We start from the raw sequence: 17,064 nt of genomic DNA on the forward strand, positions 1-17,064 counted from the left end.
GGATATGCTGACATTTTGCTGACATCTGAGCAAGGACCTGACAAACATGAGAAAGTGAACCCTACAGCTATCTGGAAGAAGACACAGGGAAGAGCAAGTGCAAAGGCCCTAGAGAAGGAACTTTGCCCATTTGGCTGTAATGGAGTGAGCAAGGGAGAAAGAGAAAGACATTCATAGAGGTGACAAGGAAGACAATGTATAAAGGAATGAAGGCTATTTAACGACTGGGCTTTAAGTGAGATGTAAAGCCATTGGGAGGTTTTGATATGATCTAGCTTATGTTTTTAAAATGACGACTTAAACTACTGTAATGAGAATGAAATATAAGATGTAAAAAGCCATCAGCAGAAAGACCTGTAGGATTGTGATACTCAAAATGTCAGTTCACAACTAGATGAGAAGTTTGTGACAAATATAAATAAACACACTGCTTCCTGTATTGAGAAAGTCTTACCAAGGAAAAAAGCTTGCTGAACTAAATTGTATGAATAGTGATACAGTTCATTTATATAGTGACATAAGCTCTTTTTTCTCCTTGTAGAGCAATAGGCCATTCATGGCTCATACTTTGAGAAGCACTATTTTAGGATATTATTGCAATAAGCCAAGTAAGAGATAATGATGTTTTAGACCACAATAGTGATATGGATAAAAATAAAAGACCGATTTGATATTGTTGTATCTATATAGATAGATATAGATATAAATAACTATATTCCTACATGCCCACAGGGTTTGCTGGTGCATTAACTTTGGGGTATACAACAACAACAGAAAAAGTCCATGAGAACAGCAACTTCTGATCCTGAGAAACTAGAGCTGCATTTATTGAAATGGGGAATACAAGGACAACTTTGGGGAAGAAATCAGTATTTTTCAGTTTGGGGCATATTAAGTGTGAATGTCCAAACAGAGATATCAAGTAGGTAGTTAGAAATATGGTTTTGGAATTCAGGGGCAAGGTCTGAGCTAAATACATGCCTATTTACATACATCAGCATATATATGGTACTTAAAGCCATAAGATTGAATGGAATCCCCAAATGAATGAGTGATCTCTACTCTAGCATATAGACTACAGAAATGATCCAAGGACTGAGCTCAGGGACACTTTGAAATTTAGAAGTCTAAACAGGGGTTGGCAAACTATAGATTTGGCCCAGAGGGCCAAATCTAGCCTGCAGTTTACTTTTTACAGTCCACAAGGTAAGAATGTTTTTTACATATTATAAGGGTTAAAAAAAGAGGAGAAGTAGAAAATGCAGCATAGATCACACTTGGCTCACAAATCCTAATTTACTTACCATGTGACCTTTTATAGAAGTTATGTTTGCTGACCCACTGGTCCAGAAGATGCAAGGAGGTGTCGTCAGTGAGGTAGAATGAAAACCAGGGGAGAGTGGAAGTTGAGTAAAGGCAAAGTTTTATAGTAGAAGGAATAATACCTCTGTCAAATGCTGATGATAGATCAAGAAGGATGGAAACCTAGAATTGACTATTGGATGTAGCATTGTAGAAGGCATTAGAGACCTTGAAAAGAGTAGTGTTCAAGAAATTGTGTAAATCAAAGCCTGACTGGGATAAGAGGGGTTGGAAACAGCAGATAGAGACTACTCTTCCAAAGAGTTTTTCTGTAAAAAAGAGCTGAGAAATGAGGCAGTGATTGGAGGGGTAAGTGGGTTTAATATATATATATATATATATATATATATATATATATATATATATATATATATATATATATATATATATATAAAATATATACATTTAAATATTTATTTTTAAGGTTGGAGAAATGGCGACTTGTTTTTATGCTTGTGAGGAAGACAAAATCAATGGAAGTTTGACACTGCACTGTTGAGAGGGGATAATTAACATAGAGATTCTCTCTTTTCTTTTTTAAGTTTTATTGGAGTATAGGTGATTTCCAATGTTGTGTTAGTTTCTGCTGTACAGCAAAGTGAATCAGTTATACATATGTCCACTCTATTTTAGATTCTTTTCCCATATAGGTCATTAGAGAGTACTGAGTAGAGTTGCCTGTGCTATACAGTAGGTCCTTATTAGTTATCTATTTTATATGTAGTAGTGTGTATATATTAATCCCAATCTCCCAGTTTATCCCTCCTTCCCATTCCCGCCCTGCCCCCCGTAACCATGTTTGTTTTCTCTTGAGTATGTGAGAGATAATGTGATCTAGTGATAAGTAGAGGATTTAGATAAGCGCTTGAGCAGTCCCACCACAGTAACATGGAGAAAGAGAGAGTACAAACTATCTGCAAGAGTACTGCCAAGTGGGAAAATATTGTGGCAGAAACTTGCAAAAATGACATTCTTATGGATTCTCTTTTCTTAGCAAGTGGAAGAACAGGCATCAGCTGAGAATGAGGATGAGAGAAGGATGTGGGAAATTTCAAGAAAGAGCAGATGAAGATGATTTCCAAAAGTGGGAGAGTGAATGACTAAGAAATATAGTATTTTTGCCATCCAGCACTAAGGGTCAACTTAAAGTAACTTGTCATGAGTTGAAAGACAGTCACCATGGTTTACTGCAAGGAGGAACTGAGTAGGCAGAGAGCTTGATTTAAATAGGGTTGGAGTTTTGTCAAGTGCATACAATAAATTGAGAGGAGGAAAATTAGTTGAATGTGATGAAAAAGAATGATTGCAACAATGGCCATGGAATGTAAGCTGAGTAAGAAAGAAACATGATGGAATATATAAAAATTCATTGAGTTGTACACATATTATTTATGCATTTTTCTCCATGTGTGTTATACTTTGATACATAAGTTTATGGAAATCTTTAAAAAAAATAATGAGAGGACTCCCACAGGGTAAAATATAGCTACAAAAAGAAAACATGGAATATAGGCATGCTGTTTTGGAGATTATTAAAAACAGACCAAGTGAGGGATATAGGGGCAATGAGAAGGAGGTATATGTTCTAAGGGAAAAATCGGAAAACAGAAGACTAGTTTCAGAGAGAGATTTAATAGAGAATGTCTCAGTTCATTCTATGAACTGTATATATAATACAGTCAGCAAAGGTATTCATATTACCATTCATGAGGAGGAACGGGTCAGTTCTATTTACAGTGCACACAGCAGTGCACTGACAGGCTACAGGCCTTCCTCTCGGTGCCACGTCAAACAATATGGAGGAACCACCTATGAATTCAAAGCTGGCTATGTGACTATAGGTTAGGGGTCAAGAGCAAAAACTAAAGAAGCTGATTTATTCTCCCAAATTAAAAAAGAAAGTATTACTGAATGTTGTTATTAAATGAAAGACAGACTCTTCTCAGTCTATGTTTATTTTTTTTTCTAATTTTGCCCCTTCAAAGAGAGGAAAAGAAGTGAACTTGAGCTTCAGTTTGCAGAATTAAATATAAATATCCAAATAGAGAAGGTGGAGAATGTCAATGCCGGGATAGAACAAGAGCTGCCTCCCCTGGTTTCTCTCTACTTCAGCTTTTAAAAGATACAGTTTCCTATGCCTAGAGGTTAAAATGGAGAGACTATTGTGTCACTAGCAAGCCAGACAGCAGTTCCTTCAGCACTAGTCACCTTCACAGTCTGTTCCAGAAACAAGGGCTGCTGCTGCTAGCCACAGGGAGTTTTATAATGTGGACCCTCGTTTCCTTGCCTGCAAGGCAATGATGAGCTTCTCCTGCCAGGATAGACTTCTTCCTCCTGTTGTTCTCAGCTTTGGGCACCATAACATTGCTTCATACTCTGCTTCCACATGGATTTGGAGCTTTTCTTCTTCATGTTTCCTATGGCTTGCTGGGTCTTCACATACACCCTTGGACTCTTAGGACATACACAGCACCACAGAGAGGCGTGTGATGAAGTCACCTAGAGTCCAGCACCTGCTGTGTGCAAAACCTCATGCTACCTAGAAATGTGAAGAATATCATGAGGTCATAAATCTTTCCCAGGATTAAGCAAATAAAACTTGAAGAAGACACAAATACTTATCTTGAAAACCGGGAAAACGACAATCCAGATTTTGTAAAGTCAAAGATGTTTCCTGGACTCTTGCAGGAAGGAAGTTGGGAATCATATTAAAGAGGCAATGGTCCCACTTCCACTCGCTTAAGTCATTCTGCACAGTAGGTTCATTGAATTGTACCTTTCTTATCTAAGAATTTCTCTGTGACAGAGGCTAAAAAGGGATCCATGGGACATAATGCCCTTTTAATTTCTTGACATTATTCCCAAGGGTCAGAATGCTCCTTTGCAATACACCCCTGATTAAGTACCAACCTATATAATATCTAACTCCCAAATAGTTCTGGAAGGGAATATCTATTCTAATTCCCAAATAGTTTCCTAAGTTTTACCTCTCTCCATTTCTGCAACCATTTCCCTAGTCCATTCCCCTGGATTTTCACATTAAATAGGTTCAGATTTTTAAAATATCTGTTGAATGTGTGTGGTTTGTCAGAGTCCATGCTAGCACTTCCTCAAGCATTATTTGATTTTATCTTTAAAACAAACATATTAAAAAAACAACACATAGTATTATGCTGTTTTTTGTTTGTTTGTTTGTTTGTTTTACAGATGAAAAATCTGAGCCCTTCAGAATGGTCAAATGATTTTCCCAACGACCCACAAGTACCAGGACCTGTGTTTTTCCAGAAAGACACTCTTCTCACCTATGAGTTTATCCAAATACTTTTTGAACAACTTTAAATATTCTGCATGTATCATCCCTGTGATAGTAAGTTTCTAATGTTTTTTTCCCCTTTTTATAAAGGTTTTATTATTACCTTTGATTATAGCTTACCACATTTAAGATTCTATTGTTTTAGCAAAATTCTCATTTAAACCCATGCCTGTTCTTTCTAATGTTATTAAAGTAACAAATACCAGTATCATAGGTCTTTAATTGCTAGGAGACACTAATCTTCTTGCCTGCTATGGTCAGACCTGGATGAATGAGAATCTGTAAAGAATAATTCTCTGCTAAAATAACAGCAAAGAGAACTGAGACCAATATTCAGTAAGAGGAAGACCATTTTACTAATGATATTAAAAACCAGAGGCTAGTCAATTCAGGGAGGATTGTAATTTAAATTTGAGGTTTAATCATTATTCACACTGTGGCCTGATCATTTCTAAGGTGTTTTTTTTTTTTTTTTTTTGAGAATTTTATTTTTTAGGACCAAATGGTTTATTAGAATTATTTATTACTTCCACATTATAAGTAAGAAAACTAATTTAAAGGCATCAAAGTAAAAAACAAAATAACATGTTTTTTAAAAGAATATGTCATTTATTTGACTGCAACAATAAGACATAGGTACACTATTCCTTAGTGATAACCATAAGGTTCCAATCATCATTAAATATTTTCCCAAAATATTCTAAATGTAGCCAAAACTAAAAAATGAACTATTCAATTCAGTCTAAGCTAGAGTCATATGTAGCAAATGAAAGATAATCTATAATCAAATCTTTATTATAATTTAGTAATATCACTTTCTAAGAGAAAAACTAATTATGAACTGTAGTAAAAATTTTTGTGAAAGACATTCACTTAGCTATCTAGACACACAAATTGAACTCAAAGTTATAGAAATAAATACTTTAATGATTTAGATTAATCCCTTCTTTTAATAAGGGATGAAAAAATGAGAACCTGAATCATTCAAGTGACTTGCTCAAGGACAACAGCTGGCCAGTAGATGAGTGCAGATTAGAACAAGTTACCTAATGCAAAGTCTAATGGTGGCTCACTTCCAGACTATTTTTTATTCATTTACTGAACAAATATTCATTGAACAAACAATATCTGCCAGACTCTGGCCTGCCAGAAATGCTGTAATAATAAATAATCAGGCACAGAACTGCCTTCAAGTAATTTTTAATTTAGTGAGAAGATAGACATTAAACAATTAATAATATAAATAATTTTTAACTAAAATTGTGATGAGTTATTCAAAGGACACATACAATGTGCAATGAGAGGAAATACTGCAGCAATCTGAGAAGGCTTCCATGAGGAAGTGACATTAGGAGAATAATTAGGAATACCCGGGAGAAAAAGAGGAAGGGAAGGTGGGGGAGAGAGGTCAGGAAGTGAGGAAAACCAGATTCACAGTAATGAGACAGAACAGTTTTCTGAAGAACCTGGGCTAGCAGGGGCTTGGTAAAAGCAGAAAGAAGCTAGTGTGGCTGAAACCCTGTGAGCAAGAGCAAATGTTATAAGAAATAAGGCTAATTCTAAATTCTAATTCTTTTTTATCGCAGTAAGAACATTTAACAGGAGATCCACCCTTAAAAAATTTCTAAGTGTACCATACAGTATTGCTAACTATAGACACCATGTTCTCCAGCAGATCTCTAGAATTTATTCATCTTACATAATTGAAACTATACCTTTTGATTAGCAACTCCCTATCTCCCCCTCACCCTAGCCCCTGGCACCCACCATTCTACCTTCTGCTTCTCTAAGTTTGACTATTTTAGATACACCATATAAATGGAATCATAAAATATTTGTCCTTTCGTGATTTGCTTATTTCCCTTAGCATGATGTCCTCAAGATGTATCCATGCATCCCACAATATTGCAGGATTTCCTTCTTTTTTAAGGATAAATAATAGTCTATTGTATGTATAGACCATATTTTCTTTATCCATTCATCTGTTGATAGACATTTAGGTTGTCTTGGCTATTATGAATGATGCTGCAATAAACATAGGAGTATAAATATCTATTTGAAATCCTGATTTCAATTTTTTTGGATATATGCTCAGAGTGGGATTCCTGGATCATATGGTAGCTTTATTTTTAACTGCTTGAGGAATCTCCACACAGTTTTACATAATAGCTTCACCATTCTACATTTCCACTGATAGTTTACAAGTGTTCATATTTCTTCACATCCTTACCAATACTTGTTATCTTTTATAAAATGATGGCTATCTTAACAGGTGTGGACTAGTATCTTATTTTGGTATTGATTTGCATTTCCCTGATTATTAGTCATGCTGAGTATATTTTCATATACCTGTTGGCCATTTGTATGTCTTCTTTGGATAAATATCTATTTAAGTCCTTTTTCCCATTTTTCAATTACAAAATTTTCTTTTCTATTGAGTTATAGGAGCTTCTTATATATTTTGGATATTAACCCATTATAATATATAGTTTGCAAATATTTCCTCCCATTTTGTAGACTGTCATTTCACTCTGTTGTTTCTTTTGCTGTACACAATCATTTTTAGTTTGATGTAGTCCCATTTGTCTATTTTTGCTTTTGTTGCCTCTGCTTTTAGTGTCATAGCCAAAAACTCATTGACAAGACCAATGTCATGAAGCTTTTCCCTATGTTTTCTTCTAAGAGTTTTAGTCTTTAATCCATTTTTGAGTTGATTTTGGTGTATGCTGTAAGAAAAGGGTCCAATTTCATTCTTTTGCATGTGGATATCCAGTTTACCCAACAGTATCTGTTGAAGAGACTATTATTCCCCTATTGTGTATTCTTGGCACCCTCGTCAAAGATCAGTTGACTATATACGTGTGAGTATTTTTCTGGAGTTTCTATTCTGTTCTGTTGGTCTATATGTCTGTCTTCATGCCATGATCTTTTAATTACTATAGCTTTAAATATATTTTGAAATCAGGAAGTGTGATGCTCTAGCTTGTTTTTCTTTCTTATGATTATTTTGACTATTGGTGGCACTTTGTGATTCCATATGTATTTTACAATTACTTTTAGGAGAAAGATTTACCTGTTCTCTCTTTTTTTTTTTTTTCAATAAGAAATGATTTAATGTAAAATATACAAATTTCTCAGTATGAGAACTTCCACAAAACAGGGAGAATGACAACTAAAAAAATGTTTCTTAAAAAAGAACGCTCCCCTTACCTTGTCCTTGCTACCCAACACTCAAGAACAAATCTGTACAAAACCACAAACACAGAAAAGGACCTTAGAGGATGTTACAACGGAAAGTCTTCAGAGCTAGTCTAAACTGCTCTCCTCACCAAGACCCTCCCCCGACAGAGCTGAGGGTTCCCAGGTCCAGCTAGGGAAAGTGAGTTTTACCTGTTCTCTTAAACAGGCAAGAGACCATGGTGGTTCCAAAATTTATAAGGAAAGACCAGTTATCAGAATCCAAAATACCATGAAGAGTGCAAGAGTTAAAGGAAGAAGTAACACCTTTGACTAGAGGAATGGTTGTAGGAATGGAGAGAGGTGAAAATCCAGGGAACTATTTGGGATTAGGAATTGCTATTGCTTAATTTTTAATTAGTATGTAGGAAATATATATCACACCTGGAAGAATAGTGATACCATTTATTGGAAGTATAGAAAATTTGGGAAGTAATATGTTTTGTTTTGTATATACTGAATTTGAGCTACTTATGAGACATTTATAGATATGCAATTCAAAAGAGGGGTCTGAACTGGAAATGCACATTTAGCATATAGATGGCATTCCAAACATAGATGTAGAAGATATTTCCCAAGGAAGTAAATGTAGTTAATAAGATTGAGCCCTGAGAAAGTCCAGAATTTGATGTTAAATTAGAAGAAACAGAGTCTAGGAATGATCAGTTAAAGAGATAGGTGGGAAACTAGAAGAGTGTGGTATCATGAAAGTCAGGGGAAAAGCATGTTTACAGTATTTCAACAGGGAAAGCATGGACGAATACATTAACAGTGCTCAGCTATTCGAGCGAGATGAGCTCATTAGGGTCTTTATGAAACAGTATTTCAGTGGTGTAGTAGGAGCCATCACATTGCAATGGTTTCAAAAGTTAATGAGAGAAAATTATAGTAACTCTAGGGAAGTTTGGTTGGGGCACAAGGGGAAAAATAGGGCAGTAACTATAGGAGGATGTAGAGGGCACAAAAAGCTGTTTAAGATAAGAAGTTCTAGAACATCTTTACTCTTCCTCATTTCCTTAGATTATTCAAACTCAAGTCAACATCATTTTTAGTTCTGTCCTGCCAGCATTTCAGTTCTAATCTCTGTTTCTCCTTGCTCTTGTGACTAAATGTCACAACTTATTCCCCAGTTCTAAAAATTGTTTACCATTTTGTTTCCAGGTGTGACACCAGTTTCTTATATCTTTAGGTGCTATTTTTAGTACTGGAACCTCCATTTCAATGAAGACCAATCTATATAAAAGATATTTAACAAGATGATTTTGGAATTTATGCTTATGCATCCCTGTACTCTCAAACCGCTTCCTTACCTGTTATCTCTGTTCAAATCCCTTCAGCAAAGGTGGACCCAATAATCTTCTTCATTGAACCTCTATAATTATACACTCTTTGGAAATCACTGCCTAACTCCACAAGCTTGAGGCTTTCATTCAAATGTTCTTAAGGGGGAATTATAGTAGTAATCTACAAAGTGGGGAGACACAGTGGGTGATGCAGTGAATTCTGGTATACAATTTTTAGACTTTCTATTTTATTTCTATTCATCTTAAAATATAAGAAAATTGAAACAACTAATATTTAATATTAGACAGTGTCACTTTTGTTGGATCCACATGTAAGATGTCACTTCACACACACACACAAACGTGCAGTGATAATTTAGGGAAAAAGAGGACAGTTTTAAGTCTGAAGTGTTAACAATCGTGTCACCAGAACTTTGTTCACTTTCAGTTTATGTAAAAATTTCCATTTTCTTCTTTTAATTTCAGAGAGACAGAATGGACAAAAGAGAAATAAAACCAATCTGTCTGATTTAAAACAACTTCTTTAATTAATACATTTATTTTAAAAGTTTTTAAAAATATAGAAATTTACACAAGTCATAAGTGTACAGCTCTGTGAATTTTTACTAAGGAAACTTTGATTGGGAAGTAGAACATTAGTAGTCCCAGAGAAAGCTTCCTCTTCACCTCTCCTAATCACTATCTACCCTTTCCAAAAAGGTAATACCTAACCTGACTTATTACCATACATATTAGTTTGCTGGTTTTTGAAATGTTTATTAATGGAATAAGATATATGTACTTTTTCAGTACCTGACTTCCTTTGCTAAGGCCTCTATTTGTGAGATTCATGCACATTTTAGGTAGTTCATTGCTTAGTAGTATTAATTTGTAAAATGTAGCACTATTCATTTGTTCAGTCTACTGTTGATAGAAATTGGATTGTTCCCAACTTTAATAACAATTCTATGAGCATTTTTGCACACGTCCTTTGGTACACATGTGCATGGATTACCACTGAGTATAAAGTCTAAAGAGTCCAATTGGTATACTGAGTCATTTATTATTCATATGTTCAGCAGAAATTGCAAAAAAAAAAAATACCCAATAATTGAAGCAATTGACTCACCATCAGCAGTGAGAGTTCTAGTACCTCTACATTCTTGTCAATAATTGGTATTATCAGTATTTTTAATTTCAGCCATGTTGGAAACTGTATAAATGTATTTCATTGTGGTTTTAATTTTTATCTCCCAGGTGACTAAAAAGATGGAGCAACTTTTTAGATATTTATTGAAATGTAAACTAACCCTCACAAAAAGGACAAATGAATTCAAAGTAGCCCATACAAGTAAACCAAAGATTAAAAATAATATTCATAAAGAGTTGTAAAAAACTAAGAAAATGGCAATGACAAATATAAGCTCTTCATCAGCTACACTTCAAAGGAGAAACAATGATGATTTCATCATACATGACTAGAAGTTTGCAAAAGTAATCAAATAATCAAGAAGACCATCTAAAAAGTTGATTTACTCTTTCTATGTTAATTATGAACCCCCTTTAGTGTATAGTAAGCCATTAGATATTAAATTCTTGTAAATCATGTACAGTACATACATAAATATATGTATATGGAATGTAGATACCCACTTCTGTCTTTCCTGTTAGAGGTAACATTCAAAAACTGTTTAGAGATCTTTGTACTATGGTTCTGTTGGACACCATAGGAAATAGATGGGGTTATCTCTGCTGTCAAATTTTTTGATGTTGATCAGAATGCTGTCTTATTCCACCTTTGAATATTTCTTGTTTTCAGGATCCTCAGTGTGATGCTCACCCCTTGACAGCTGTCCCTCTTGTTAGATGGTCCTACCAACAATCCTCTGTCAAGGCTACCAATCACCTGTAGCCATCTCTTTCCAGAGACCACACTGTATGACTGGACTTCATCCCCAAACCTGCCAATGAGTTTGCCCTCAACATTTATCTGTCTCAAATGGACATTGCAAATCTTCTAGGTTGTTGTTCTCCTAGTCTAGCATATGGAAATTCCTCAAGCCCCTGTTCCAACACCCTATAACTTAGCCTACACTTAAAATATAGTGAAAATAGTTTATTGACTGGGAGATGATAAAAAACATCTCCATTATATATATTTAATTCCAGAAAAAGAAGTGCTAAAATGGGGGGACTGAATTAGCCTTTTATTGATTCTCCTTTTCACTTGATTGATTACGTTTTACCTGATCAAATGTTATAGCTCAGAACATTAACTTTTAAATAGATCAGACTAAAATGCATATTTTAAAACTCAAAATATACTTGTCAAATTCCTATGTGGTTGATAAATATTCTATTTTTTCAGTTGTTGCTATTGTTTAATTTTAAATACATTGTGTGGTGAAGCTTCTATAATTACAATATTTTTTTCTTATTTTGTAAAACCCTAGCATATTTTTATCACTTAGTTATCCCCCTTTTTCTTTTAGTGACAATGTTTGAGTCCATCTTAACATCCATTAAATAAACCCCATTTAGTCTAGCTTTTTAATTTAACTTCAGTTGAAGTACTTGTAAAATATACCTCAAGATTTTTATTTTTCATAAATAATTGAATTTTAAATTATCATTGAGTCAGCAGTGGGGATATCTTCTGTATTTTCACTGAAAAGCACAGTAATAAAATATAGTCAAAATGCACTTATTTAGATCTGTGCATAATATAGTAATTTCCCAGTTTAATGTGATCCTCCATGTAGATACATTTCATTTGTGACTTTGATTCATAATCATGGCAAAATCAGACTTTCCTCCAAAGCCATTGTTTCCCTGAAGTACTTCTGCCTGTGTTAGGAAAGAACTATGATGAATTCTAAATAACTCACTCTTGAACATTCAGAAGATAAATACTCAAATCTTTCTGAAAGATGTCTTTTAAAAGTTTTGCTGAATTTTCTTTGTAAATAAAAGATGAATAAGAGATTTTTTCCCTTATAAATATCAGAAATAGATTGCAATTTAGTAAATACATTTATAACATCCTTTATCACACACCAAAAAGCTGATACGTGCAGAGTTTTACTCCCTCCCCAGTCCATTATCCACAAAAGAGAGAATTGCTGAATTATGCTCCCTTTTTTTAGCCATAAACTCTTAGTTTTCAATTTGGGCACAATTAGGAATGTTATAAAAGATTTTTATAATCTTCCCCACCCCCCTGGCTCAGAGCCAATTATCATGTTCTTTGTTCTTTGTATATGTATTATTCAAGTATTAGTCGTTTCCCTTGTTATTTGTTTCTTGCTCATATTGTGTTATAATAAATTGTGGCTGCACTCACAGTTATTTACATTCATTTTCCATAATGCAGCGGCACATAGTCAAACTGAGCTATTTAATTGGGTGGCAGTATGAGAGAGTATTATTCTTGAAAGAGGGTGGGTCCTGGGTCTGATATCAAAGTGTTCATGGTCAGGTCTGAATGAAGCAAAAAGTTCCTTTGGGGCAACAATTGGAGACACAGAGAGAAAGTTGCTAAATCAGATTTTAGATAACCTCAAATGCCAAAGACATATAAATACCAAAGGATTTGGAGTTACTGAAGGTGTCCCATAGCTACAGCCTGGGTGAACTTGTGCAACGTTGGGAGACAGAGTTCAATTATGGATCTCTTTTAATTGTCCAGCCTTGAAATATAAGTACCTAAACGTGGGTACCAGCAGTCAGAATAGAAAGGAAGGGATAGATGTGAGAAATATGTTAAAGGATGTGGCCATTGATTTTGCTAGAAACAGTGGTTAAACTTGGCTCCCAGCTGTGGGAGTGTACGGTCTGAAAAATGATGACATTATTAACTAAAAGGCAAGTCTGAAGGGAGAGAGATTTAGGGTGAGGGGATTATAAACTTGCTTTAAAAGTGTTGTGTTTGCAGTCACAATAAGACGTACAAATAGGGATACCAAACAGGCACTATGGGAACTGGAGAGGACAGAAATAAAAATAACAGCTGAGAAAATATCTTATTCCATCCTGATTTTAAGTACACAAAGAAAAACCCTGTAAAGTAGGAAGGTGTATTTGTGCACAGTTAACTCTCTTCTTCAAGACTTTCAGAGTGAATACCTGGAATAAGATCACTCTGTTGTCTAATCCACTTACTCCTTGATTCAACAAGCATTTATCAATCACATGATATACACCAGGAAGGGGAATGGTGAAGAAGAAACATATTTAAGATATAGTTCAGAGAACCAACAGAAATTTGTTATAGATTAGATTGCAGGAAAGGCTTTCGAAAAAATTTTAGACTTCTCAATCTACGGATTAAAAATAATTTTAGTAAGTGACAGGAAAAATACATAGAGAAATAGGCATTTGAAATTTGAATCCTCAGGGACGAACTATCCAGAGCTGTTCCTTCAACACTGTGATATCCTGAGTGGAGCTGTTATCCCTGGCAGTCTTATGCTTATTCTGGAGACAAGAGAATTTCATCAAATCCAAATAAAATGACTCCACTCCAGGTCACTCACTCATTTATCTATTCAACAAAGATTTATTTCATGACTGTTTGTGCCAGGCACTGTGCTTGGTACTAGATGTAGAGTGGTAGGTGACATCTCTCCATAGTGTTGTTTACAATATGGTGTCTTCACCTGTAACAGATCAAACTCTCTCTCAAGAGTACTTCCAGATCCAGATAGTCTCTGGATATGCCATTTATTCCTTCTATCTGTTTTCATCCCCATTACCCTTTCCATTATTTAGATATTTACAGATATGCCAACATCCTGTCAGTTATTAATCATTTAAGTCCTTCTGAGACTGAGAATTCAAAATACCCACTTAAAACACTTGAGGTGGATGAGTTTTCTCTGCCTAATGTGTTTCTGAGAAATAGAAAAACACTGTAAATTTTATACTGTTAGTTTTTATTAAGATTTTCTTTTCAATAACACTTCATACATAGGTAAATGATTTTTTTTTCATTAAACAGATATAATCTCTAATCTTTAAAGTATCAAGAAGGTAAAGACTTTGCAAAACATGCAGTTTCATTGGAGAGAAATTTGTTGCCAACCAAAATTGCTAAGAATGTATATTCAGACTTTAAAATAAAACCATCTTGTAAGGGGGCTTTTTTTCTTCCTGAAAACTCACTTATGTGTCAGTACTAATTGAAAGTAGTGTCCACTGACATTTTGGGCAATGACTTTTCTATCTGTTTTTAGATTTGACCTAAAAATAACCTAAGAAACAGTAAAGTAGCCTTTGCATGCCTGCAGGCAAAAGATCATCCTGTTCAGGGAAGAAGACCAGTGAATAAATGGCTTTATCTTTTAATTGATTAAATTCCCAACAGTTTTTATGTGATATACCCTTTATAAAGGTTAGAACTTCCATCTGCCTATTCTTTCATCTGAGACTCAGGAAAGTCTCAGCTGCAGATGTGGCACTCCCAGGGCAAAATGAGGGTAAGCTAAAGCTGCTTCCTTTCTAGTCAAAGACGAAGACAGCATTTTCTCTAAAAAAGCATATTTTTCCCAGCCAGTCTTTTACAAGCAGCTCACTGATTCCATAAATAAAGATCATCATCCTCTATAGGCTGGGCTTTCCCGGAGGTGACTTTGTAAGACCATCCCATTCTCTGATTTGTGTACCTCCTGAGACCAATCAAGGTCCCTTCTCTCTTCCTTCAATTTAAGTTTTCACAAAATTTAAAGATGAAAAAATAATGCTTAGACATGACATCTGAATCATGTTGCTGAACTCTTTCTTTACTACTTCATTCTTAAACTTTAGAAATTAAGTTGATCCCCAACTCTGAAGTTACAGAAAGTCTAACTTGTAAATTCCAATAGGAGAGAAATGCTACTTGGTTGTGAATTGTGAAATGAGTAAGCCAGACGATGTGGCTTACAGATCTAGCTTAGACTTTCCCTTGCTGAAGAGAAGGATGAGATAGGGTGGATACTGAGTAGAGAGAATCATTATTTCAAATACAGGGAGGAAACATAAGAATGGCTTATATTGAAAAATCAGAATGGCATATATCAGTTATAAGATATTTGAAATTAGAGATTGGATATTTATATCCTGCAGTGGCCAACACAATATAATAGGGACTACAGTAGTAGTGGTATAATAAATGTTAGTTAAAGAGCAAAAGAGAAGGAGAGGGGAAGGAATTATCAATTCCCTTGCTGTCTACTGGAAGTAAAAGACACCACCAGATAAAGAACCATAGATAACTGTGCAACAACCACTATAAAGAACAGCTATCCTTGACAAGACCCAAGATTACCAGAAGCTAGTATTCTAACAATATAGACACACTGATATTCCTGCTGTATTGTGTGCAATTTCAGTCTAAAATAAGAAATGTGCAGTTGTTTAGAACAGTAGTTGCAATTGTTTTCTCTGTTTTCAGAAATGTCTAATAGGAAAAATGACCCCACAGAGTCTGGGAGGGTCACACTTAATATCTTAGCAGTCAGGTAAAACTTAGAATAGGAGCAATGTGTTTCTGAATAAGACCCACAAAGAGGTAAATGATATTTTCATCCAAAAGTCTTGACAGTCTCACTAAAGCAATGTTGCTGCTCTGAGAAAAAAAGAAAATTTTAAGAAATTATATCAGATTCAATTTATTTGGAGTCAATTAAATAAATAAAACATTTCTGAACATAAATGGAACAGATGAAGTTAAATAACATGAATATGTAGAGATTCATTAAGAAAAAAATATGACTTTTCCAAAGATATGTAAGCTGAAAATACAGGCTCAAAGAAAGTAGTTTTTGAGGAATTTCTACATTTGCAAGAGTACAAAGGATTCAATGGTACTTGTTAGCAAGCAATTTATGAAAATGGCTTACAGTGAAGAAACAGGCCATTGAATTTAGAAGGATTAACAAATTGTAACAATAACCAAAAATGTGCTGTGAATGTAGAATACAGCTTTTTTATTTATAGTAAGTGGAGAAGTGAGAGACATAGAAATGGTTCTAAAAAGAATGAAAATAGACCTTAAAGGTTGAGTAATTCTAAGGAAAGAAGAATGTGTATACACACATTGTTAGTGCCAACATTTACTAAGGATTTACACAACATGCCAAGCTTTATGCTATACTTTTAGCAGATAATTTCTCGCTTAGTTTTAGCAACAACTGTATATAAAGATACTCTAAGTAAATCTTACAGATGATAAATAAGGTTTACAGAGGACAGGTTTCCCAAAGCCATGTAGCTAGTAAGCCACGTTTTCTAATTTAGGTTTATGTAGTTTCAAGGTTGATATTCTTTATCACTAAGCTTTGTTTCACCCTCTCTGCAATGATAATGAGTTGCCAAATGTGAAGTAGTGGAGAACATCATCACCATCAGGAAATTTGTATAATTGTGAGACTACAGGTGTATAAGGGTCATCAACACAAATGCTAAAGGCTAATGTCAAGGGAAGGATAAGCAAGATACTGTGAAAAGGGGAAGACGGAAGAGGCAAGAGATGACCCCCCCCCAAAAAAAATAGATGTCCTAGGCAGAGGAATCATATTCCAAAAGATACTATTTAAGCAGTACAGCACAACAATGGCCCAGAAGTAGACATAAAGCAAAGATCAGTATGGGTTCCAGAAGGCATGGGACAAGTGAGCTTCACTGGAGAAATAACAAGAAAAAAAGGAAAGAGAATTTATCGATTGCATAGACTCTGTTCACCATGAAAGAGGGCATCCAGAGATCCAAGTAAGAATCAATGGCATGGATGCAGGTGTGCTGAGGAGAGCAGTAAGACTGAGTGGGATGGTGGTAAAATTGTGACCTCAAGACTGAGAGAGACCCGTGGAACCTCGCTCCACTGCTTAC

Source organism: Grampus griseus, assembly GCF_964374135.1.
Source record: "Grampus griseus genome assembly, chromosome: 8".
NCBI classification, from domain to species: domain Eukaryota; kingdom Metazoa; phylum Chordata; class Mammalia; order Artiodactyla; family Delphinidae; genus Grampus; species Grampus griseus.